Below are 25314 nucleotides of genomic sequence, written 5' to 3'. Positions count from 1 at the left end.
ACATCAACAAGCTAATTTTCATAACTAGATTAATCATTTTTCTTTATTTTTTTTTGTCTTATATATATATATATATATAAACTAACAAGAAAACTCTAGTAGAGATGGAAGAGGGAGCAAAAGACTACCCACTTACTACCTCCATTTCCGATTGTTGCAAAATGTCTTGGACAAACTTTTCTTTGGACATGGGTTTACGATAAAATCTCAACAAATGACCATTAACCACAAATTAAGCCTTATCCTCATAAATGGTCTTTATTCTTATTGAGAAATTATCAAAGATGATCTCAACCTCATAAGGTCCCATCATCATGTAGTCAGATTTCCCTTGAAGTTTTTGAATCTAGAGTAAAAGAGAAGGGCCCATTCACTAGGCTTGAAGTGCTTCTTTCTAATACAATTTTCATGCCACATGTCTCATTGTTCCTATAAAAGAATGGTACATTGGATGGCATCCTTTCGTATCTCATCCAACTCATTAATTTGAGCCACTCTCTACTTTTGAGCATCTAAAAACTGTATACTCAATTGTACGACTATCATGACGGTCTTTACTTGGAATTTTATGGGAAGGTGAACCTATTTTCCATATACCAATGCATAAGGTGTGAATCCCATACTATCTCTCCACACAATCATATAAGCCCAAAGTGCCTCTAGAAGTCTATCTTCCCAATATTGGTGATGGATGTAGTTGTAATGTCTTCGTTAGAATGGCTTCCAACACTTTATTTTTGTATTCAACCTGTCCATTGTCTTGCGGGTGATATGGAGAAGATTTATGAGGCTTTACATGGTACTACTAGACAATGAAATATATTTCTTTTGAAATGAATTGTGCTCTGTGATCTGTCATAGTTTCTCATGGGACACCAAAATAGGTAAAAATATATTTGAAAAGAAAATATACTACTAAATTTTTGCTATCTTGATAAAGGGATTTTTCTTCTACCCATTTTTTGAAATAGTTAATACAAACTAATGTATACCTTTTCCTTAGTTACATGGGAGATATTCGTCCCATAAAATCTAAGTCTCATCTTTCAAGGGGCTCGATAAGTACTTGGGGTTGTAGGGGCATCTCATCGGCTCACATTGGTTTTCCAATCCTTTGAAAGTTGTTATAACTATGAACATAATTCTTTGCATCTTTGAAGAGTGTTAGCTAGCAGTACCCCTAATGGATTACTTTGTAGGAAGTCTTGTTATCAACAAAGTGACCTCTGCATGGTTCATCATGGAAATCTCACAAAACATTGAACATCTCATCCTCTAAGACATCTCCTAATAATGAGGTCTGGCCCAATACAACAAAGGTCTCCCTCGATCCATGAGCAGGTAGCACTAAGTTTGAAATTTTTTTTATTTTTCCATGGGGAGAGGTGTTGAGGGAACTTCCCTATGGGTAAGTAATTTTCTATGTCTATGAAGCATAGGGTATTAGCAGAGATAGAAAATAAATGTTCATCGGGAAAACTATCATCTACATGACTAATTTCATCATTATTATGAATCCTAGAAGGAAATCTACAACCAAAATTTATTTTCTTTGTCTATCTATAATAGTGATATTAAATTCATGTAATAATAACATCCATCTAGTAATCCTACAATTAGTAATTAATTTTTTTCATTAGAAATTTAATGGCATAATGATCGGTGTGTATAAATACTTCATAGCCAGTTATGTAATTCCTAAATTTATTTATAGCATGCATAACAACCAAAAAGAAAATGGTGATAGTGTGGTTGAGCTTAGTTGGTGTAAGGTTTTTTCTTATAAAATAAATAACATAAGATAATTGATTCTCATTTTTCCTTAAGATAGCCTCCAAGGCCTATGTTTGAAGCATCTATAAAAATGTGAAAAGAAGGGACCAATTTGGTCCCCAAAGTACTGGTGTTTTATATAACTTCTTTTTCAAATATTCAAAAGAATTTTGAGAATGTGAGTCCTAGGAAAATTCAACATCTTTAACAAATAATATAAACATAGATGCTTCTATTTTTGTAAGATCTTGAATAAAACTTCTGTAACAACTAACGTGAGCCAAAAACTTCTTACCTCTTTCTATGAATATGGTGGTGGGAAATATAGGATGATTTTGATCTTAACTAGGTCAACCTTGATACCTACATAAGAAAAATGATGTCTGAGAATGATTCCCTTTATTAATAACATTTTTCACTTTACATCACTTAAAGTGAGATTAGTCTCTCTACATTGAATCAAAACTTCTTGAGGTTAACAAGTGCTTCTTTAAAAGTATCACCATAGATAGAAAAATTGTCCATCTAAATTTCTACATATTCATGAATTAAATTAAAAAAATACCCAATTATGCGTCTTGAAATGTGGTGGGGGCATTGCATAAAAAAAAGTAAGACTTATAATAAAATTTCCCCTATTGGCATATGAATGTGTGTTGGCTTATTGGGACCTGACCTAGTTTCAGAGTTAATTTAGCCAAATAAATCCCGGTACTACTAGCCCTTTCGGCAACAGTCCGCGGAGCGCAGACTGAGGTATCACCCGAAGTAGTATGGGAGGATGCTAGAACTAGGTTTCCGCACCCTGGAGATGTTTGATGAGTTCAAGTGGTCCGCGGTTTGACCCTGCGCGCAGGTTGCTTCACACACTTTCTCGTACTTCGCAGCTTGATATACTTCGCACAACCCTACCCAGGGGCTGAACGTCGCGCTCTGCGTTATTACCTAAGACCTTACTGGTATTCTAACGTTAGTTAATTAGCTTTGCCTACTTGAGTGCTTTAAGTATACTTAACAATATAAACCATTCATACAGGTGCACGCAGTAAATAAACAATATATTTGCAAATTATATCAATCATTCATTAACCCAAGAACAGATACACAGAATTATAACAAAACTTCTCTTTATTAATTCCTTCCTCAGTTACAGAATCGACTTCACCCTCTGCACTCAACTGCAGGGGTCTGTGCACTCAGCTATGGTCTATTAGGCCTCTGCGCACTCAGCTGCAGAGCCTTCTCCTGCTCTACGACCCACAAACACACTTCAACTTGCGACTTAATCACTTAGACTTTTTCCTTCCTCTTCCTTCTCCTTTTACACTTAGAGCCTTGCTCTATTTATACAATCCCATGGTCTGCGGACCATGGGTAGGTCTATGTAGCCAACATTACATTACAAAACTAGGGCAAAAAATATTATGACTCTATCATACTTTCGTGCCCCATGCTCACAATTCGCGGAGCTTTACAACAAGATTCAGTCAAAACTTAGGCTTTGAGTCCCAAAACATGCCTTGGGGGGATTCCATTCCCAACAGGTCCCCAACACAAACACCGTGACTCGCCCTCGAGTCACTCTATTGACGCGACGATCTTTGCGCAGAGTCCCTCTAACTGTTCTTGAACTACGCGAAGGTCAGCAGTGCACTGAGCTGCTGCTTGTTGGATCTGTTGCATACGTTGTTCTGAGACCTCTGTGTCGGGAGTGCTTCTCTGCATCAATGTGTGCATCCCCTGCAATGTGTGAGCTTGCCTTCGATATCTGCCATGATGGTGAAGGCCTCATTGAGCCAAGGCTAGATGCATGCTTTTAGGACTGCTTCCTTATGCTGTGCCACGTCCACCAACTCCTTCAGTGTTTTAGCCTGCTGCATCCGCGAAAGCCTCTGTGTGAGGACCACCGTCTACGTAGTTCCTCAGAAACTTTCATACTGTTATTGGAGTTCTCATGCCTCTGTCTCTAAGCGCTAGATGTTGGGGTCCTCCTGCAGAGTTGTGAGGACCTCAAGTGATTCTTCCAACATGTTAGTGCAGTGTTGCACTACACCTTTGATTTCCTCCAATCCCGTTGTGATAGCGCTAGCACGCTGTTCTCTGACTTTCAAGGGAGTGGATGGTTGTGCATTTAACTACAGCTCAATGATCTAAAGATTCAGCTCTAGCTAAACCTTTGTCATTTCCTCCCTGGCCTCGTGGACCCCTGCTTCTAACCTGTGGATCTGCGTCTCCACTGGTATATTTGCTGGGATGGCTAGCTCCGGGACGCTTTGGCAAGTGTTGTCTATCACCTGTACCAACTGTTGAATTTCCGACACCAATTCATCGCGCTAAAAGATTAGTTGCTCCATATTTATTTTCTGCTCACTAAGGACTTGGAGAGCGTGGATCTCCTTATCTCGTAGCTCTGCAATTATCCCATCCTGCAACACATATAATGTCTTGTGCGGGAGGGTAGCTAGATTAACACCGAGACCTTTCAGTGCACTAACTGAAGGCTTGTCGGCCTCATTTGATGTCACTAGTGCCCCTTCCAACAACATTATTGTGTTCATCATCCATGCACACAACATTTGCTCTGCTGCTGTGGATCCATCTACGAGGTTGGTCGAAAGGGTACCAACCTGAGGGGGGTGCACCTGTAATTCTTACAACTGCGCTTTGAGGGCCCCCAACACAATCTGGTTCTCTTGCATGAAATCTTAGAGAGACTCATTGGTGACATCGCGCACCATCTTGCCGATCATGCAGATAACCCTCGGTTAGGGTGATTAGGTCAATGGAAAATTTCAAGGCCTTGACCTTCTTCCATGACCCTGCCCGCTCTACTAGGTGCTGGCGCTTCAACTCTGTTGACGCGGTTCGTGGGTCCACACCTCCTTCTTCTATTTCTGCTTCCTCTACTTCCTGCCCCTGCAAAGGCATTGTTTGGCCCTCGCCCGCCTTCATGGCTGCTTCCTATGCTACTGCTGCTGCTACGACCTTTTCCTGCTCAGCTGCTTTCTGTGCCACGTCTCACGCTGCCTGCACTTCTGCTGCTGTTGTTTCCTTCCTTCATTTTTCAGCCAATTGTGCGATGCACAACTTGGCCTTTTCTTTCTTCTTTTGCATTGCCGACTTCTCGATTTCTGCAATGTTCGGGGCACACCATTCCAACGACCATGCCTTCAGGACATTGAAAATGGCATCATCAGTGGCTACAAAGGGTAGCTTTATCCACTGTTTAGTCGGGTCCTTGCGTGCCCTAATATATTTGTTATGCATGTCTGCCTTAAATTCTGCCCTTGTAAACTGAGGGTGACAACCGGCTGTAAACCGTGGGTGACAACTGCAGCGTACAGTTGATCCACAGTTTGAGGTTCATCTCCATGAACACCCAGAAGATCTTACTATCGCGTATCCTTTATCATCCTTCGTGGCCTAGAGTGAAGCATACTTTGTGACCTCCGGTAAATCACTGTCAATTATGGGGAATTGACTATTCTCTGGCAATTCCCTAGCTATGAGCACTATGGACAACAACAACCATGCATAGTGGAACATTTTTCCTTGTTCCTGGGCTTCGTGGAAATTCTCTAAAAATTATGTGTAGAGGAATTCAGACCAATTTCCCACTCCATTTGGCCTCAAGTTGAACATCCCATCGTGAATAGTGACTTCAATGGTCACTTTCTGGCCAACCCCCGTGGCAGCACAACCCCCTGTGCGTGGTCGCGGACCTTGTGACTCTTTGCTTCTGTGTGCATCTCCAATATCATGCAGCTCCTGGGTAGAATAGTTTATAGTCCCGCACTCCCTTCCAACTGCCTGGAGCACTAAGACTGTCCTTCCCTCGGCTAGTCAGGTGGTCACACCACCTGTGAAAAGTTTCATCTGATCATTCATCATGTTGCCTGGAGAATCTCTACCTTTTACTATTATGGTCATCATCGCATACTTTATTACTTACAATGTGCTACCCCGGTCATTATGCTTAGCAATATGCAGTGCAAGCCAAGGCATCAGACTGATCAATTCACTGCAATAGGCCTTAACCTTGTCATTTTGATCACACACACCCTACTTTACCATTTTGGTCTTTTTGCCGAGAAAATGTTTCTTTATCTCGTCCTCTCTCTTCTTGACTTTTGCGTCCATCAAAGCGCTTTTCTTCCTTAACCATACCCTTTCTTCTTCAAGTTTGTGGAGTCTGAGGTCTCCCTGTTGGATTTCTTCCGTAAGCCCCATGCGTTTTGTTTCATGCAGCTGTGTGATCCATTCTATCCGGGCTTCGCAAACCATCGTATCTATTGGTGCTACTATGTGCGGACTAGGCTTTGCATGCTCCATAGGGATTACAACATTCGCTTCATACTTCAACTTCAGAAGTGCCCACGTGGTTAGGGTTTTGCACATTATCCTATAAGCCCAGAGAACCGCTGGTACACGCAGGTCCCAGTCAGTTCGTTTCACATGGTGGACCGTGTTTAGTGCTTCACGTACTTTGTCAAAAGCTTCTATGTGAATATACTTCTGTGTGTTTTTTCTTACCATACTTCCTGGTCCCAACCGGAGGGGTGATTCGCACCATTGTCTTGCCCGCTCTTGCTTGTCGGTCATGTTTCCTATCGCGAGGACGGTGTGCGTTTGTGTAGGTTGTGCACCATATGCCTGTACCCATCTGGAAAGGTGGGCGCACAGGATGTTTCATCCGTCATACACGGCTTTCATCTACATCTAAGGCTTTCCAAATAGCATGCACATCATCCTTCTGCATTCGCGCCAGTCCTAAAAAATTCTTTGATGCGTACCCCACCATCTTGCGGGCATAATGCGCAGTACCCATTTCAGAGTGTCAAAACGCTGCTATTCCAGTACTTCTCTCAACCCATCCACCTTGCTCAACCCATCATACATAGGCAAATCTCTTACATCTGTTGCCACGTAGTGCAATGACCTTGTCATCATGTTATAGTTGAGCATGGTTACCTCGTGTAACCAGTTCTGCCATCGTTCTATTTCCTCATCCGAATCTGAGGTGTAGGAGCTTTCGTGCTCCCACGAGAGTTTGCCATCTGCTATTGGATTTACCCAGTCTTTCTCCCATGCAGTTATCTTGTAGATACAGTCTAGATCGTTGTCGCTATCGTAGTCGCACACTGGCTCTATGTAGCGCGATCCTTTCGCAGGGTCTAAAGGTACCACTACGCGCAGTGACTTTTTCTCAAAAATCATCTTGCACTTCTTTAGATTTATCACTCCATTCATGTCAGTGGCCCAATCTATTCCCAGTAGTGCGGGATAGGGATTGCTGTCATCAACATTCTCTATCACTTCGAAATCTGCTAGCGCACTCGCACCTTTGATATCTACCATTATTCCCTACAATATTCCCATTGGTAGGATCTTTTGTTGGTTCACCATTTGCAATTGAATAGGAGACCATTGCAGCGCAGGCCTGCCCATGCACTCCCACATCTGCTTTGGCAGGACGTTTGTGCCCGATCCTAGATCCAAAATCACTTGATCCATTTCATATTCCCCGATCTGCGTGGTCAATCTCATCTCTCTTCTTATTCACGTTGTGTGCTTCCCAAGCCTCCAGATTATGCGCGGTTCTCCTGGCATGGTTCCAACACATCTAGTGATGGGTTCTTGCAGTCCCTTCACAGCTTTGCTGTCATGCAGCAACTTCATGAATGTCTCCAAAAATGTAGTGAACATTAATGAGTCCATTTCTGGTTCTAGTTTGTCTTCACTTACTGAAGTGGAGGCATCCGTGAAGCTCTTCTTAGCTTCCATGAATGTCTCCTTAGCATGCTCTAAATCAAATTTTGCTTCCTTTGTTGGAGCCTTGCGAACCCAGGGACTCTCTTCAGGCTTCTTGCCTTTGTTGTCTCCTGTCTTGATACCACTTCGGAGCACGATATTTACATTCGGGTCTTCCTTGCTCGGCTCAGACCTCATCATTTACAGGTTATGAGTCGGGGGAGGTTGGAGTGCTCCTTTATCACGCAACCTCGCTATCAGCGTGGGACAGTCCTCTGTCTCATGATCAAAATGGGTATAATATAAGCATGATGGTCTCATTGGATTTGCACAATTGCGGACATAATGCCCCGACCCTCCACAATTGTAACATATCAGTTGGCCGCAACCTCTTCCTAGTCCCATTCCACCTCGACCTTGTCCGCGCCCTTGAAATCCAGTGTGCGCCATCCCTGCATTTTGATCGAGGGCCCGTGTTTTGGTCTAAAATCTGTAGGTAGGAGTTTGATCCATCATCAGTTCATAACTTCTACAGGTGCACTCATCGTGGCCTATTGAACTGCAGAAATTACAAAACAACTGCTAGGAATTCTGTGTATACTTCTATAATAGATGGCAGTTATCTGTAGCATGCTTCCCTCCTATTTGAAAAATTGCGCACCATAATGTAGGCACCACACTCGGTCCTGCTTGTGCCTCTGGTCTCAATGGCATTAGACCTCCTCCTGCTAGGTAGTTCACGAAGACTAGACAATGGTCCTTGTTATGTCCTTGACCTTTGCACTTTACGCACCATACCCCCTCGTGCGCTTCTGGGTGAGCCGTCCTGTCTTGTTTCAAATATGCATCTCAAGGCACAAGTTTTTCAACTATGCGTGGATCTGTTGAACTCTCAGGTTAGGATCTTGTATTGGGGTCTCATGCAGTCTCATTGCGATCTCCAAGGCCTCGGCCTGAGTGGTTAGCTTCTGCTATGACAAAGCATTCCTTAGATGTGGTGTTAGCGATGATACAAACCATGCGTGGTATTGCCCATCCGTTAAGGTCATATTGGCTTCACAAGTTGTACACTTTAGTCTCTGATCCAGCTCCCAGGGGGTCTCGCCTAGAAGCATCGCGATTTCCTTAAATCCAATGATTGATTGTGTCTCTGATTTTGGCTTGCTAAATTCCTTGTTTAGTGCAACTTGGATATCCGTGATGCTCGCGTTAAAATTGTCATTGGAATTCTTAATGTACTAAGTTAGTGCATGATCTTGCAGAGCGCTGACCAGCATTGCTTTTTGTATATTGTCATCTGTGACTCCCTGCGCTTCCCATACAACCCTTACCATGAACCAAAATTGGTCCAAATCTTCATTCCCTACTCCCTTGAACACCGGTAACTTTATCGTGCTTGCAATATTGAACTATGGTGGTGGCGGAGGTGGTGTGGGTGAAGACGGGGGTGAATATGGTGAAACTAGCGGTGGTGTAGGTGGGAGTGGTATGCGAGGAATTCGCTGCTTTATCAAACTGATTGCACTTCTTGGTAAAACCTTCACGAGCTCTTCCTCGTTTTCTTGTGGAGGTGAAATCAAGGGGCTAGTTTCCAGTTCTGCGCTACCTTCGTTTCTGTAGATCCTCCCACTTCGCGTAGCCCCAAACATCAGATTATTCGCATAACCCGCTTTTCACATAGTAGCATTTTAATCCAAGTGTTCAAATATTTAACGTACTTACCTCGCGGTCATTTGAGGAAGCGTCGTTCTGCGTCGCTATGGCTGATTGAAGTATCTACCACGAACTCGGTGATAAATCCTCCTATAATTTGATCGAGCTAGTGATCCACAGTGCACATGATCTTATCTTCCAATGCTTCTAGTCTACACACCAGCTTTGGAGTCCACACAATAGGTTTGTCGAGCTTACACCTTCCTTGACTGTCTGCTAGCTTCACGATCCACTCATACAACTTAGAGGGGAAGGATGCAAAGAAAATTTCATGGATTTCTGTATATAAGCAGTAATCTAACTACTCTTCCTTTGATAATCGCGGACTCTTGTTTTCCTGCGTAGCGAACTCATGAATCTTTCTATCCAACCACTCTTCAATTCCTTTCTTTGTCGAATTCTAGTGATATGACATCAGACATCTCTATGCAAATCTTGGTCCCAGTAATGGAACCATTTGTTGGCTTATTGGGGCCTGACCTAGGTTCAGAGTTAATTTAGCCAAACAAATCCCGATACTATTGGCCCTTTCGGCAACAGTCCACAGAGCACGGACTGAGGTCTCACCCGAAGTAGTATGGGAGGGTGCTAGAACCAAGTTTTTGCACCCTGGAGATGTCTGATGGGTTCAAGTGGTCTGCAGTTTAACCCTGCGCGCAGGTTGCTTCGTGCACTTTCTCGTACTTCGTAGCCTGATATACTGCCTTCGCGCAGCCCTACCCAGGGGCTAAACATCACGCTTTGCGTTATTACCCAAGACCTTACTGGTATTCCAACATTAGTTAATTAGCTTTTCCTACTTGAGTGCTTTAAGTATACTTAACAATATAAACCATTCATACAGGGGTGTGTAGTAAATAAACAATATATTTGCAAATTATATCAATCATTCATTAACCCAAGAACGGATACACAGAATTATAACAAAAATTCTCTTTATTAATTCCTTCCTCGGTTATAGACTCAACTTCGCCCTGCACACTCAGCTACAGGGGTCCGAGCACTCAGTTGCAGAGCCTTCTCCTACTCTACGACCCACAGACACACTTCAACTTGCGACTTAATCACTTAGAATTTTTCCTTCCTCTTCCTTCTCATTTTACACTTAGAGCCTCGCTCTATTTATACAATCCCATGGTCCGCAGACCATGGGTAGGTCTATCTAGCCGACATTAAATTACAAAACTAGGGCGGACAACCTTGTGACTCTATCATACTTTAGCGCCCCGCGCCTGCAATTCGTGGAGCTTTACGACAAGATTTGGTCAAAACTTGGGCTTTGAGCCCTAAAACATGCCTTGGGGGGATTCCATGCCCAACAATGTGGTATCTTCCTGATCCTCTATTGCAATCTGAATTTGATTATAGCCACTAAAACTATCAAGTAAGGAAAATTATTGCTTACCTGATAAAGTATCTAATACATAATCAATAAATGACAATGGAAGGTAGTATTTAAAAATTGCTTCGTTTAAATATCTAAAATCAAAACATACTATATTTTCCACCCTTTTTAGGTACCATCAGAAGTGGTGAGACCCACATACTATTGGATATTGGATAAACTTAGTTGGAATTTAGTAGGTTTTGCAATTCTTCTTTTACAATGTCTTTTAAGGCATGATTCATATGGTGTTGTGGATATCCAAGGGTTTTATCATTCTCTTGAAGGTAAATATGATGTATGCAGGTGTCAAGATGAATGACACACATGTATTGATAATCCCATGTGAATGCACTAGAACGTTCTTGTAATACATGAATTAAATGTTACTATGACTTCAGTCAAGATTAGGATTAATATTTAAAAATTTTCCTAGAATTATTTCAATGGGAATACTATGAGAATCTTATTTTTCATCAATGGATAATACTATAGAAGATGATGAACTTGTTAAATCACAATTTTCCTGAAAATATCTAGAAAAAACATGATCATATATATGAGACGACTCAAAGTATTTAACACAATTTGTGGTTGCAAGAAATTGATTCAACAAGCTATCTTCTGTTTGTTCTTTAAAATCCCTATATTGTTCAATGGTCAAGATAGGTTGTGCAATTCCTTTATCTCCATAGGGATATTCTACCCACTAGTAGACATAACGCTCTATTAGATATGATCATCTCTTTAGATCTACAACAAAGTAAGCATCGATTGTGGCTAACCAAGGACTCCCATGAATCAAAGGGTGGTCATTCATGGTGGTATTAGGTTGAATAACTAAGAAATATATGGCATATTACCATGAATCCAAAGTCACAATGACATCATATAAAACACCAATAGGCTTGATTTAGATCAATTAGCATGTTAAACCACTATGGGTGAGGGTTGAGGATTATTTAGTTTTAATATTTCCATGATTTTAACAATAATGATGTTTATTTTAGCCTCTAGGTCAATTAGGGCATTTTATATAGGAATATATTTGATGAAATCAATGGCTATAGAATTTCTAGGGTCAATACACTTTTCCATCAAAGATTTTCCTATCATTAATTCAACTATTTGACCTACTACTTGAAATATGGGGGGTTCGTTTTTTTTTCTTATAGGTTTCTTAATGCATAACGCCTTTATGGGAATAAATAGGTGAATCTTTTATTTCTTGCAACAAGGGTAGTTTTACGCAAACATCTTTCAATTCTTCTTCTAAATTGAATTTAGGTTGGATGATAGGTTTATCTATAACCAATCTCTCTAGGTAGGGTAGATTTTTAAGTGCCTAAGGTTGCTCTAAATGTGAGGTGGAAGGTGTTTTATTAGTGGGAACACTCATATCCTTAGGCCCATCATCATTGATTATTTGATTAGGAGTTTCTTCCTCTCCAAGTTATTCTTTAATGACAACAATGGGATATTTTTGTTTAAGGACCTTTCCTGATATGAGGTGTACATATTGAAATGATTTTGGAGTGACCAAATGAGTTGGAAAGGTCTGTGACTCAGGATTGAAGACCGACTGAGTTCCCTTATTATTTGAATTAGAAAACTGTTAGGGTCCTAGAGTCTAGGTATTAAATGTCTTTGCCTTGTCTATTTGTCCTGACATCTCGTGTAACAATTTAGCCTATGTGAATGTTATGGTCATAGCCTAAAAGTTATTTTCTAATGTCATTATCAGTGTTCTAGAAAAGTACCTGCAGATGAGACACGACAGAGTCTGAGTTAATCATGGTCATCAAGTTATTTTTAATGAGGTTCTAAGGATCTAGGTGTGGTCAGTCATTGGTTAGAACTATGAAAAATACAAGCTGTTTCATTAGTAAGGTTCTGCAATCTAAGTTAGGGGTATATCATTATACCACTGTTGATTTAATGATCTATTTTCCCTACATTACTCCCATTACAGGCTTCATTTACATTTTACCCTTCTCATTACCTATTTCATATGCTTTATTCCATAACATCATACTACATACCACCACATTTCATTATACACCTACACATAAACTACACATTACATTGCATCCTACACATCACATTACATTATACTTCCATTACCCGACTACACTACACTACACTACCTCTCATCGTTACCCCGCCTAAGCCCCTAGTTCCTAACCGTAATTTGTTTCCACTACCTATAATACCCCCATAACCTCGACTATCATTGCAATGAGTGTATGAGAAAAATAATCATGATTTTCGAAAGTTCTACATGTGACTATTGTAAACAAGGCGCACTTTCAAATTCAATTGCATTGTTTTCCGCCCTCCATTTTGGCCAAAACAATGCACCCTATGAGGAAATCGACACATTGATTCATTACGCAAAGCCAAAGGGGAGCTATAGGTGGTTTTAGGTCATTTCTCCAGGTTCCAAGACAATCCAACTAAGGTGTTTGCAGGTGGAGCTCCATTTCATAACAGCTGCATAATCCGCAGCTATGCACCTTCTGCACAACTGCTACGTAACCATCCCTTGTCTTCTGCAAAGTCTGCATTGTGCCATAATTGGTCTTCACTATGACTTGAGGTAGAAGGCATCATATCCAAGCTGTCTGTTGTTGTTTAAAGCATAATTTAGAAAGAAACTGTAGCCTTGGTACATGCTTCTCCTTCTCCAAAATCGCTATGCGAACCTTCTATACAGTCTCACTTAGAGTGTGAAGTCGTAGTGAGCATTTAGGGTTTGCGTTGTTTGTGTAGGGTCAAGTAAGCTGAGTCACAGGTATTGGAATGTGTGTAAAGTGGGTGGGCTCATATCTATTACATACGCAACACTTTCATTGACAGGTAGAGACCATTGCATTTTGTTTTTCAATAACGCACACGCAGTGACCCTTTGTGCTGCTCATAAGAGCCATCAATATGTCATCGAACCACCTACCTATGCTACCAGCTTCTATTGTCTTTCTTTCATTGTATACTTAGCCACATTGCGTAGCTCCTCATTGTTTCCACTCAACCCTACATTTTTCTGTGTTGTCACCCTTTCACAACGCCTTTGCCATGAGAGTAGGCCACAATGCTTTGAGCAGTGTGTTGTTATTGAAAACCATCACATGGAAAGGTTACCCAGCTAAAGTAACTCCAGTGGAGGGGACATGGTTCGCATTGAACCCAGGAGTTTAGACATGGTTAATTTAGACCCAACAGTGGGAGAAACTTTTGAACAGGTAGGGTGTGTCTAGTTTTGTGAGAAGATTCAGACTCATGGGCATCATGCCCAGCTGGCCAATATGTTTGCATAGAGCTTCAAATATGAAAAGGTTAAACTGGGTGATTTTGAATTTGTGGTGACTGAAGAGACTATCTCTGAGGCCATAGGAACTCCTTTCCAAGGCAAGAGTTGGTTTAAGGGAAGAGAACTAGATTCTGCACATTTTAAGGAGTTTGTCAAGCCTTAGTTTAAGAACAAATATGCTACCACCTTCCCTAGAACTTATTTTCTATACCAACACAATCAACTCCTAAAAGTTATCCAACGATACTTCACATGTGAAGGTCAATTCAACATATTCTACCAGTATCACATTAGAATTATCATGCATTTTACTGGTAGAAGGAGTTTAAATTTACCTTATTACCTCCTTAAGAGTTTCGGGAAAATGGAAGATAGGGTGAAAGCAAAGGGAGACGAACATCAGTCCAACCTATTCCATTTCTCTCTAAAGGAGTTTAAATTTACCTTATTACCTCCTTAAGAGTTTGGGGAAAATGGAAGATAGGGTGCAAGCAAAGGGAGACAAACATTAGTCCAGCTTATTCCATTTCTCCCTAATTAAATTGTTGGTGTTACATGAAATTGAGAAGAGGAGCCTGTCATGGGATGAGTTTCTAGTAAATGTGGGTCTGCTTCCACATATAGAGATGTCTCCATAGAAGACAAGAGAGCCACAAAAGACATAATAAATACAAGAGGCTCAAGAGGCACCACAAGCACAAGAAAAGGAACCTGAGGCAGAGAAAACATTGAAATAAATAATGAAAGAGAAGAAGGTCAAGACCAAGGGGAAGGGAAAAACTCAACCAGCACAAGAGAAGCCAAAAACACCATTTCAGCTTAGGCTGAGGTCGAGGCTAAGGGATATATATTGCAAACAATAGTCAACCAAGGAGTCAACTCCTCCACCAACTATTGAGATCCCTGAAGACACACCCGAAAAGGCTATAGTGGAGGAAACTGATGAGCAAGTGAATGAGCCAGGAAAATGGATAGATGTGCAACCAGATGTGCAAGTGGATGAACTAGAGGTACAACTACCAGATATAAAACTACCATAGGTACATACAAAAGAGAAAATGGAAGGACAAGGTGTGTAGGAGAAGGATAAAGAGGTTGAGCTAGCACAACTACATGACACTATTGATAAAGCACAACTTCAGATTGCCCACTTTAAAAAGGAGAATATAGAACTCAGACATACAATATCTTATAAGGAAGGAAAGGGAAAACATGTTATTCATGTAGAAGAGATGGAGGAGCCTAGAGTGTTACACAGGAAACCAATGACAAGATTAGCAACAACCACTTGGAAAGAACAAGTCAAGGAAGCCTTTGAGTCAACTGAGAAGCCACCTTTTGATGATTGGAAGGAGTACTAGAAACTCTTTGAAGAACTTGAAGGATGTTATCAGTAGCTAGATCAGTTAAAGGGAAATTATGAAAGATACAAGCAGAACATCACCCTAATCCTCAAGGAAGTTGACCACCGGGTGTTTGAATCTCTGAAGGCCATTAAAAGGGCTAAAGTAGTTTTGAAATGGACCCTCCTTGTGCATAGACAAGTAATGCATTACTAAAATAGGCATTTGATCACGAGGAGGAGACTAAGACTGGTAAAGCATAAATTAAGAATGCTACTCAAAAAATTTAGACAACTATCTATTGAGCTTCCTGCAGAGGTACCATCCCAACCAGTGGAAGGAGCCAAAGCACATCAACTACCAGCAAAGGAATAATACCAACAATTGGAGGAGGTCAATGTAGCCCCTAGCAAAGAAATCAAGGCTTCAACAAGCAAGAAAAGGAGAAGGTAAATATAGTATGTGTACTTAGTTTTAAAATTTGCTCACTTACTCTATTTTCCAACCAATTTTGTGAAGCCAAGGACCCCTCTGAGACCTGAGAGATATTTTGATGCTGTTGGGTATCATTTTGGTGGAGTCTACTATTTACTAGAGGTATAAAGTAGTGGTGATGGATTATAAAGCACTTTGGTATGTTGGAGCGGGAAAAATAGCCATACATAGGAAATTTGAATTTTTTTACCTAACTGCTACACAACTGCTGCGCACTGCTATGCAATGACTGATTAGGCAGGTTCTGGAAGATGCATGCATGGAAAAAGACACCTATGGGGCCTTACTCTAGCTTAGAAGCCTTGTCACCGTCCTCCTCGAATCAGCTCGACAGTCACAACCTGTAGCCACTTCATTCTGGAAATTGGTTGTTTCTTGTTTTTTTCTTCTGTTAAATTTGGAATTTTATAATTTTTGTTAAGTGATATTGTGGATCAAAAGACACGACAATGTCGAAAATATTAGATAAAATGCATGGCTATTGCAGTTTTACTTTTAGTTTTAAAAACATATTTTTCCTATTATGTTAGTTTTGATCTACAGAGTGGATACATTGAACATAGTACAAGATTTTATCATGTAATTTTGTATTTAAACTAGATAGCAATATGAAGAAAGGGTTGGATTTCTGAGAGAAGGCTATTGTGTCGTGGGTTTGTTGTTTTTAATTTTCAGTGCTATGTGTGCTTTAGCTATTTCATAGATTCCTATGGTATGCGTTCTAACTATCATTATCTCCTTATGTGTTATACTATTTATCTTTCATATTTAAGCAACTGTTAAACAATTTTTCCCTTTAGAAGTTGTCTATTAATATTCTAGATAGATAATTGTTTGACTGTTAAATTTGTGATGGAATACACTATACGTCAAGTGCTCCATCCTCACCTTTTTCTTGATATTTAATCAGAGTTTATGTTGCAGAATTCATGTTTTTTTAATGCTCTGTACATGTGGTTAAGTATCATGTTTTCTATTATTTCTTCAGAGTTCATTCAATGTATTTTTCAGATGTTGTAGCCTAGAGACATATCTACCTTGCCTCTGTCACAATAGATTTACATGCATGCACTGATGTCTTGTGTTAGGACCTGAACGATTGTCTCATGCAGTGGCCCTCCCCCTCAAGTTTTCAACCACTATTTCAATCAAATTATCCATACATACCTAGTCTTTGTGATATGTCATTTTATTTCATTTCCCTTTATATTTGGACAATTTTGAGTGAGGGATCCCCCTCTAGTTAGAAAGGACCAGTTTCTAACCCAAAGAGGCCTGTGGTTACCCCTGTAAACCTTCCCAGCCTAAAGGTTAAATTATAGGGTGATAACATAGTGGTGCCGTTGCTGAGGACCGAAAGTCAAATTTTCCCTGGGGAGAGCTGAAAATTGTATTTTAACCCTGTGAGGTGACAAGTTGTTAGAAATATATAGGCTGAAAAATACCTTGAAATTGTGTCATGGTAGACTGCATGTGGGTTTGTGTGAGGAAATCTAGCTGAAAGAAGATATATCGGGAAAAATCCTAAACCTAATCCTCCTAAGATCACAGACAGTCCTAAGAAGATGCTTAGAAGAAGAAGAACACTAGAGGAAGGTCAAGAGAGTAGTAGTCCCCTTGGAAGATCTAACTCCCTTCCTGAAACCTTGATTACAGTTGAAGATCTTGATTTTGACTTGTCCTTTGAACACTCTCTTTTTAGGGAAAAAATTGATTCTTTGTTTTATGAAATTATTATAGATGAATCAGTCTTGAGACCCTATCTCTCACCTCCATAGATTGATGCCAGTAATTTTGACAAAAATGCATTATTTCAATTTCAGAAGCTTGAGAATTTAGTGAACAAGTTGCATAAGATTGCTGAAAAGGCAACTATTTGTCAATACATAATCCCTTTTTGACCTACAGTTTCTACTTCATTCACTGCACCTCTATATATTGCAGTTTCTTCCACTGTTTCTTTAAGATTACCTGTTAGTACAACACCCATAACAACTGATGTTCGTGCAACATCACCTACCATAGCTTCCACTCAACAAGTTGTTGTGCTGCCCTATTCTTCATCTATAACAACTGTCACTACAACCATCTTATCATCCACTCAGATATCCACCATTGCTTCCAGATATGCCCCTTTAAAATTTCCTACTCAGTTACATGACTTGCCTCAGAATTATGGCCAAAGACTCCCTCAGTATGATGGCACCGGTGAAGTTACTGCCAAACAACATATAAATAAAGTGAATGATTTCGTGGACCTTGAAGAGGTTGATCAAAAGGATGTAAAGATGAGATTGTTTATGCATAGTTTCTCTGTGGAGGTCAAAAATTGGTTTAGAAGTATTAGAGATGCAACCTTTGCAACTTACCAAGAGCTTGAGGATGCTTTTATTGTAAGATGTGGTGAGAAAAAGAACCCTTTGCAAATCCTTGGTGAATATGATAGTTTGAAGAGACAACCGGGTGAAATAGTCCAAGAATTTTCAACCAGGTTCAACAAAGTGTGAAATTCCATTCAAAAAGACATAAAGCTCCCTCCCAGATTGGCTTTACTCCACTACCCTGATGGTTTTGATCCGAAAATGGCATACCAGCTTAGGGAGAGAAACCCTGCAACACTAGAGGACATGTAAAGCAACAAAGTTAGTGTGGAGGAAAATCTTTTTGTGAAGAGGTATAAGATAAAACCGGAAAGGAAAGTGACCATAAAAGAAGAACTTGCTACCTCATCCGATGCAAAGCTAGATACCTTAGTCAAAACCATGGAAAAGATAACATTGTCTGATAGGGATTCTATTGGAGAACTTCAAGGAGGCCCACAGATCTGGAATCCAAATTTTAGGAAGAAGCCACAAGTTCAGATCAAGCAAAGAGATCAAAAGGGTCCAGAACAGCAGTAGGTGAGACCCCCTTTCCAACAGAATTATGCCCAAGACCAAGATGAAGAATATGAAGAATCTCTTGAAGGTTAGATCCATTTTTTCGATGATGGATAATAGACTGTTTATTTAACCAAAGAAGACAAAGAACAGTTCAAAAATATTGTGACAAAGGAAGAGGAATTGCTATCCTCTCAGTCTCATGATGACATTATGATGGCTAAATCTAAGGAGCATAAAAGGGTTTACAAAAATGATATCATGCAGGTCTAAAGACCATATAATTTGAGGAGTAGAAATGTTGGAAACATGATTCAGGTGGATGTTGGTGGCCACTCGCCTATTCCACTTGGACCCCCACCACTATCTCTTTCAGTTTTTTAGTTTCCCTAACTGTAGCACAATTTACTATTTTTGGCAGTTGTTTGGGTTCTAAACTTCTGGAGTCGTTTTGAGGCCCTAAATGATTTTTTTGGCGAAATTGAGGCCAACAAGGTCTAATTACTAGTGTTGTCTAGTCAAAAGTTGTAGTCCTCAGATAGGTCTTTCTAATGAGGTATTGTGTGCATTAAACGAAAATCGTATGCCAAAGTTACAACCCCGAGAAGTTGATGTGCCACTTTACCCAAACAGGGCCCATAGTTTTGGTGCTTCATCTCCTAGAGTTAGGTAGAGCATAGCCACATCCATGGCCCCTGGGAAGGGTTCCTCCATGCAACAAAAGTAGGTGGATACGGTCGTGGAAGAATACAGGGACATGTTCTCCTCATTCATTGGGGTACCCTTGCACTGTCAGGTCAAGTATCCATTCAATCTAACTCGAGGAGCACCTCTACCCAACAGGCCGATATATCACTACTCCATTATGAAAAATGCCAAGTACAAGTAGGGACATGATCAACATCGAGTGCCACACAAGTTTTAGGTGGGTGACAAAGTTTGGTTGCATTTTTAGAAAGAACGCCTTACCAGAGCCCATCAGAAGCTCATACCACTCCGATATTGTCCTTACACAATTACAAAGGCTGTGGAAGACAATGATTTGTAGCACAACATTCCCCCATTCCTTGGCTTGCACCAAGTCTTCATTGTGGACCGCCTTCGACCATACTTCCCACCATTACTAGACACATCAGGCATTGCAGAACAACTCACACCAACATAATTAAACCCAAATTGCATGGAACAGGCCACAACTGATTAGATCATGGACACATAAGTCAATAACACTCGCCGACAAAAGATCCAACTATATCGGTTTGTCAAAGTTGGCCAACTCCTACACCAAGGCAAGTGGCTCACTAGGGACCAAGTTTGCTAGAAGTTTCCCCATCTCATGGAGGCACTCAACACAATGGGGACCATTGCTTCCTAGGGGGGGAGGAATGATCTAGGTGGATGTTGGTGGCTAGCTTCCTATTCCACTTGGACCCCCACCACTACCTCTTTCAGTTTTTCAGTTTCCTTAATTGTAGCACAATTTACTATTTTTGGTAGTTTTTCGGGTCCTAAACTTCCAGAGTCGTTTTGAGGCCCTAAATGATGTTTTTTTTTTTGGGAAAATCAAGGCCAATAAAGGTTATTAATGGGTGTTGGCCAGTTGGAAGTTGTAGTCCTTAGATAGGTCTTTCTAACGAGGTATTATGTGTGTCAAACATAGATCGTATGCCAAAATTACGACCCTGGGAAGTTGATGTACCAATTTACTAAACAAGGCCCATAGTTTTGGTGCTTCATCTCCTAGGGTTAGGATTTTGGATGTTTAGGGTCTTCCATTATTTCTCAATGATATATAAGCCTCCGAGCCTCATTGTAACACAATTCAGATGCATGTAGCCACCACATCTCTTCTCAGAGATAAGCTACCATCGCCCGAGCTAGTCTTATTTCTAGTCTATTTGTAAGCATACTTCAATATTTGATATTAATGAAATGAAGTGTTATGTATGCTGCATCTCTGTGTTTATGGTTATATATATAATTTGTTGCATTCCATTTAATTTTAGATAAGTGGTATCAGAGTGGTCTTCTCTTTCTTTGTTTTTCTTTGCATGTCCCCAATGAGGTTGAGATATAAGGAGTTAGGGCTCAAACTGATCGAACCTTTGCAAGGCCCATCTCGTAAATCTACATAGCCTCCCATGGTGGAAGAGAAGAAATATGAGGGGGCAGGAGATCCTTTCAAAATATTGCTCGAAGAAGCCCTGAAGCAACAAAGGAACACGATGATGGACAAATTTGCCCAAATCCTTCAACAACTACCTAAAGCCGACACATCTACTTCTGGCAACAACTTTGGAAGTGCCACACCCTTTAAGGTACAAGTTAACTTTGACATCCCTGTATTTGAAGGTCAAATAGATGCAGACGTCCTAGATAAATGGTTAAATATGCTAGAAGGATATTTTTTTTGTTCATGATTTTTCCAGCCGAGAAAATATTACTTTTGCACTTCTCAAAGCTGCCCCCCATGTCAAGGACTGGTGGGAAACCTACTGTGAGTAGAAGGATGAGAGGGAACTTTCACTGTTTTCAGCTGCATCCACTTGGAATTCATTCCAGGATGCCATTAAGGAGCAGTAATACCCTGTTCGGAGCTACGAGGACAAATACATAAAGTGGACCACCCCATGGAAGGGAAGGGACCAAGACATGCCGAAGTTTACCAATTGTTTTCATACCCTTCGCATAAATTTGGGTATCAAGGATTCTAAGAAGAATTTGGTACTCAAATACCGTAATTTTCTACACAGATACATCCAAGATGAAATGGAATTCCTAGACCTCTCCTTGCTCGGCGCGACGCACTGTTACGCTATCAAGATCAAGAAGAAGTTTAACAGAAGAAGTGATTCTTTGGATCCACGAATCCAAAGAAAGGGAAAGGCATCCCCAAACTATAGAACCAAGGACAAAGCCAAGGTGGGGTGACCTAAGACAACCCATCAAAGCCGAAAGAAAAGAACAACACCACGAATTCAAAGAAGGACACAGTAAAGTGGTGTGAGTTCCATAAGAGCCCCACTCATAACACAATTGAGTGTTGGGTCAAGTAGTCATTGGTGGCTGAGTTGAAGGCTTCAGAAGTAGATGTATGTTCCGATTCTGAGTCAAAAACCAAGAAGAGGAATAAAAATGGGAAGAATATTATTGATGTGGAGCCCAATGCCATTGTTTCCACCACCAAGATCCAGAAGAATGATCCCAAAGATCCAGAGGAGGGGTAGCATCTCTTCCACTCATAGATATGGGTAAAGCGTTCACCGTTGCAATTCATTGTCGACAGTGGGAGCCAAAATAACCTAATTTTAGTAGAGGTCGTGAAGCGGTTGGGCCTACAGACCACACCACACCCACATCCGTATAACATCGGGTGGCTTCACGAAGGACAAGATCTCCGAGTAAGGCAACAGTGCCACCTTCCCTACAACATCAAGCCCTTCACGGATGAGGTATTGTGCGATGTTTCTCCTCTAAATGTTTGTGATGTATTATTAGGACAACCATACTTGTGGAAGTGACATGCTGTATATGATTTGAGACCTCGTTCTGTTATTATTGCTTTGGGTAATAAGTTATACGCGATATCGAAGGTAGCTCCGCCTACGCCATATCTTTGATCTCTGCTAAGAAATGTTGTAAGATCATCTCCCAGACTAGGAAATTTATTTTCTTTCTGGTTCACTCTCAAAGTAAGGGGAAGAGAGTAGCCACATCCATGGCCCCCAGGAAGGTTTCCTCTACGTAGCAGAAGAAGGTGGATACGGTCATGGAAGAATGCAGGGACGTGTTCTCCTCACCCACAAGGGTACCCTTACACTGTTAGGTTAAGCATCTGTTCGATATGACTCCTGGAGCACCTTTACCCAACAAGCCAATATATCACTGCTCCATTATGAAAAATGCAAAGTACAAGCAACGACATGATCAACATCAGGTGCCACACAAGTTTTAGGTGGGCGACAAAGTTTGGTGACATTTGTAGAAAGAACACCTTACTAGAGCCCATCAGAAACTCAGACCACTCCGATATGGTCCTTACACCATTACCAAGGCCATGGGAGACAATTCTTTGGAGCACAACATTCCCCCATTCCTTGGCTTGCGCCCAATGTTCATGGTGGATCGCCTTCGACCATACTTCCCACCATTATTGGACACATCATACATTACAAAACAACTCACACCAACAGAATTAAACCCATACTGCATGGAACATACCACAAATGATTGGATTATGGACACACAGGTCAAGAAAACTCGCCAATAGAATATCCAACTATATCGAGTTGTCAAAGCTGGCCAAGTTCTGCACCAAAGCAAGTGACTCACTAGGGACCAAGTTCAACAAAAGTTTCCCTATCTCATGGAGGCACTCAACACAGTGGGGACCATTGCTTCCTAAGGGGGGAGGAATGATCTAGGTGGATGCTGGTGGCCATCCGCCTATTCCACTTGGACTCCCACCACTATCTCTTTCAATTTTTTAGTTTCCTTAAATGTAGCAAAATTTACTATTTTTGGCAGTTTTTCGGGTCCTAAACTTTCTGATCCGTTTTGAGGCCCTAAACAACGTTTTTTGGGAAAACTGGGGCCAACAAGAGTTATGGACTAGTGTTGGCTAGTCGAAAGTTGTATTCATCAGATAGGTATTTCTAACGAGGTATTATGAGCATCAAACGAAGATCATATGCCAAAGTTACGACCCTAGGGAGTTGATATACCAATTTACCCAAACGGGGCCCATAGTTTTGGCGCTTCATCTCCTAGGGTTAGGTTTTTGGATGTTTATGGTTTTACATCGTTTTGCAATAATAAATAGGCCTCTAAGCCTCATTGTAACACAATTCATAGGCATGTAGCCGCCACATCTCTTCTCAGAGATAAGCTACCATCGTCGGAGCTAGTCTTATTTCCATTCTGTTTGTAAGCATACTTCAGTATTTGATATTAATGAAATGAAGTGTTATTTCTACTGTATCTCTGTATTTATGGTTATATATGTAATTTATTGCATTCCTGTTTAAGTTTGGATAAAAAAAACCCTACTAAAATGGATGCAATAACCAACACTCAAAAGAAGGATACACCAAGTAGCAATGCTAAAAAAAAAGACACACCAATCAACATTCTTCAGAGGAAAGATGATTTTGCTAAAGATAATGTGGAGAAGAAAGAACCAACTCCTAAGGAGGCAAACAAAGTGCAAAATCCTTTCAATTTAGAGACTGAGCTTCCTAAACTCAAGATCTCTATTCCTTTAGGTGAGTTGCTAAGAAATGATGAGTATAGAGTTCATATTTTGAAAGCTTTAAAAATTCACAAAAATTCTGATACTATCAATGTAAAGGATGATCATCTAGCTATCATTTTTGGGCCCAAGGTTGATGACAAAGATCAGGATGGTGATGTACCTCCTTTTTATGTAATCTTGAATGTTCATGATGAAATCCTTCACAATGCCATGCTAGATTTTGGGGCCTCCCACAACTTGATGCTGAAAGAAATCATGGAAAAACTTGGGCTGGATGTGACTTGATCTCATAAAGACTTTTATTCTTTTGATCCCAGTAGAGTGAAGTGTTGAGGACTGATCAAGGACCTGCCGGTCTCCTTGATCCAAATTCCATCTAAATGCATGGTCATGGATGTTGTAGTGGTGGATATACCTCCCAAGTTTGGAATGCCACTGTCAAGGTCATGGATTATTGTGCTACATGGAGCCATACAAACTGATATGTCCTATATTATTGTTTCGGTGTTTGGTAGCCAAAATAGAAGATTGTAATGGGAACCATTGATGCAATACATGATCAATAGTAAGGAGAGGCCAATCAATCACCTAATTTATGCAGTTCACTTAGACATAGATCCTTGTGTTTTATTTAATGATGGTGGTCCTAAATAAGAGAAAAAAAGTGTTGTCTCTATAACAAAATTGAAGAGCAAGGAAAATGAATTTTAGGACAACCAAGAGAATGAGAAACAAAACAACAAGGAAAATGAATTTTAGGACAACAAGGCAGTTGCTGAGAAGATGGAAGTTTCAAAGGCCAAGGTGTGGGAACACGAAGAGGAGAAACCCCTTTGGAGCATGCATTTTGATGGTGCAACAAACAAAGAGGGAGCTCATGTAGGTGTATTGATAATCAACCCAAAAATTGGAAAGACTACACTATGCTCATAGAAGCTGGTTTTTGATTGCACCAATAAAGTAGCAGAATATGAGGCACTCCTTTTGGGTATGCAAGTCTTGAAAAAGTCAGAGGCTAAGAGGATACCAGTCTATGGAGATTCATAATTAATTATTAAGAAAGTTAAAGGTGAGTACCAAACCAAACACCCTCGAATGCGTGCCTACTGAAATGCTGTCCTAGATTGTTTGCAGATTTTTTTTGAATATAAGTTGTTTTTCATTCTTAGAAAACAAAATGTTGTTGCAGATGCCTTAAATACATCCACTTGTGACTTCGAAAATTCCACTAACATTAAAGGAAAATATAAGGTTGAAGTCAAGTATAGGTACGCTATCCCAGATAATATGAAGTATTGGAAAGCCTTCGAGAATGATAACCAGCTATATTTTTTTTTTATTAATGAAGGAAGGGTTTGCCAAGATGCGGTTGGAAAATAACTGCAAGTGGGAAGAAGATGACAAGGAGAATT

This window comes from Pinus tabuliformis, chromosome 8, assembly GCF_031772625.1.
Source record: "Pinus tabuliformis cultivar Carrire ecotype Pingquan chromosome 8, CPIR1, whole genome shotgun sequence".
Taxonomy (NCBI): domain Eukaryota; kingdom Viridiplantae; phylum Streptophyta; class Pinopsida; order Pinales; family Pinaceae; genus Pinus; species Pinus tabuliformis.
This window is presented reverse-complemented; position numbering follows the sequence as displayed.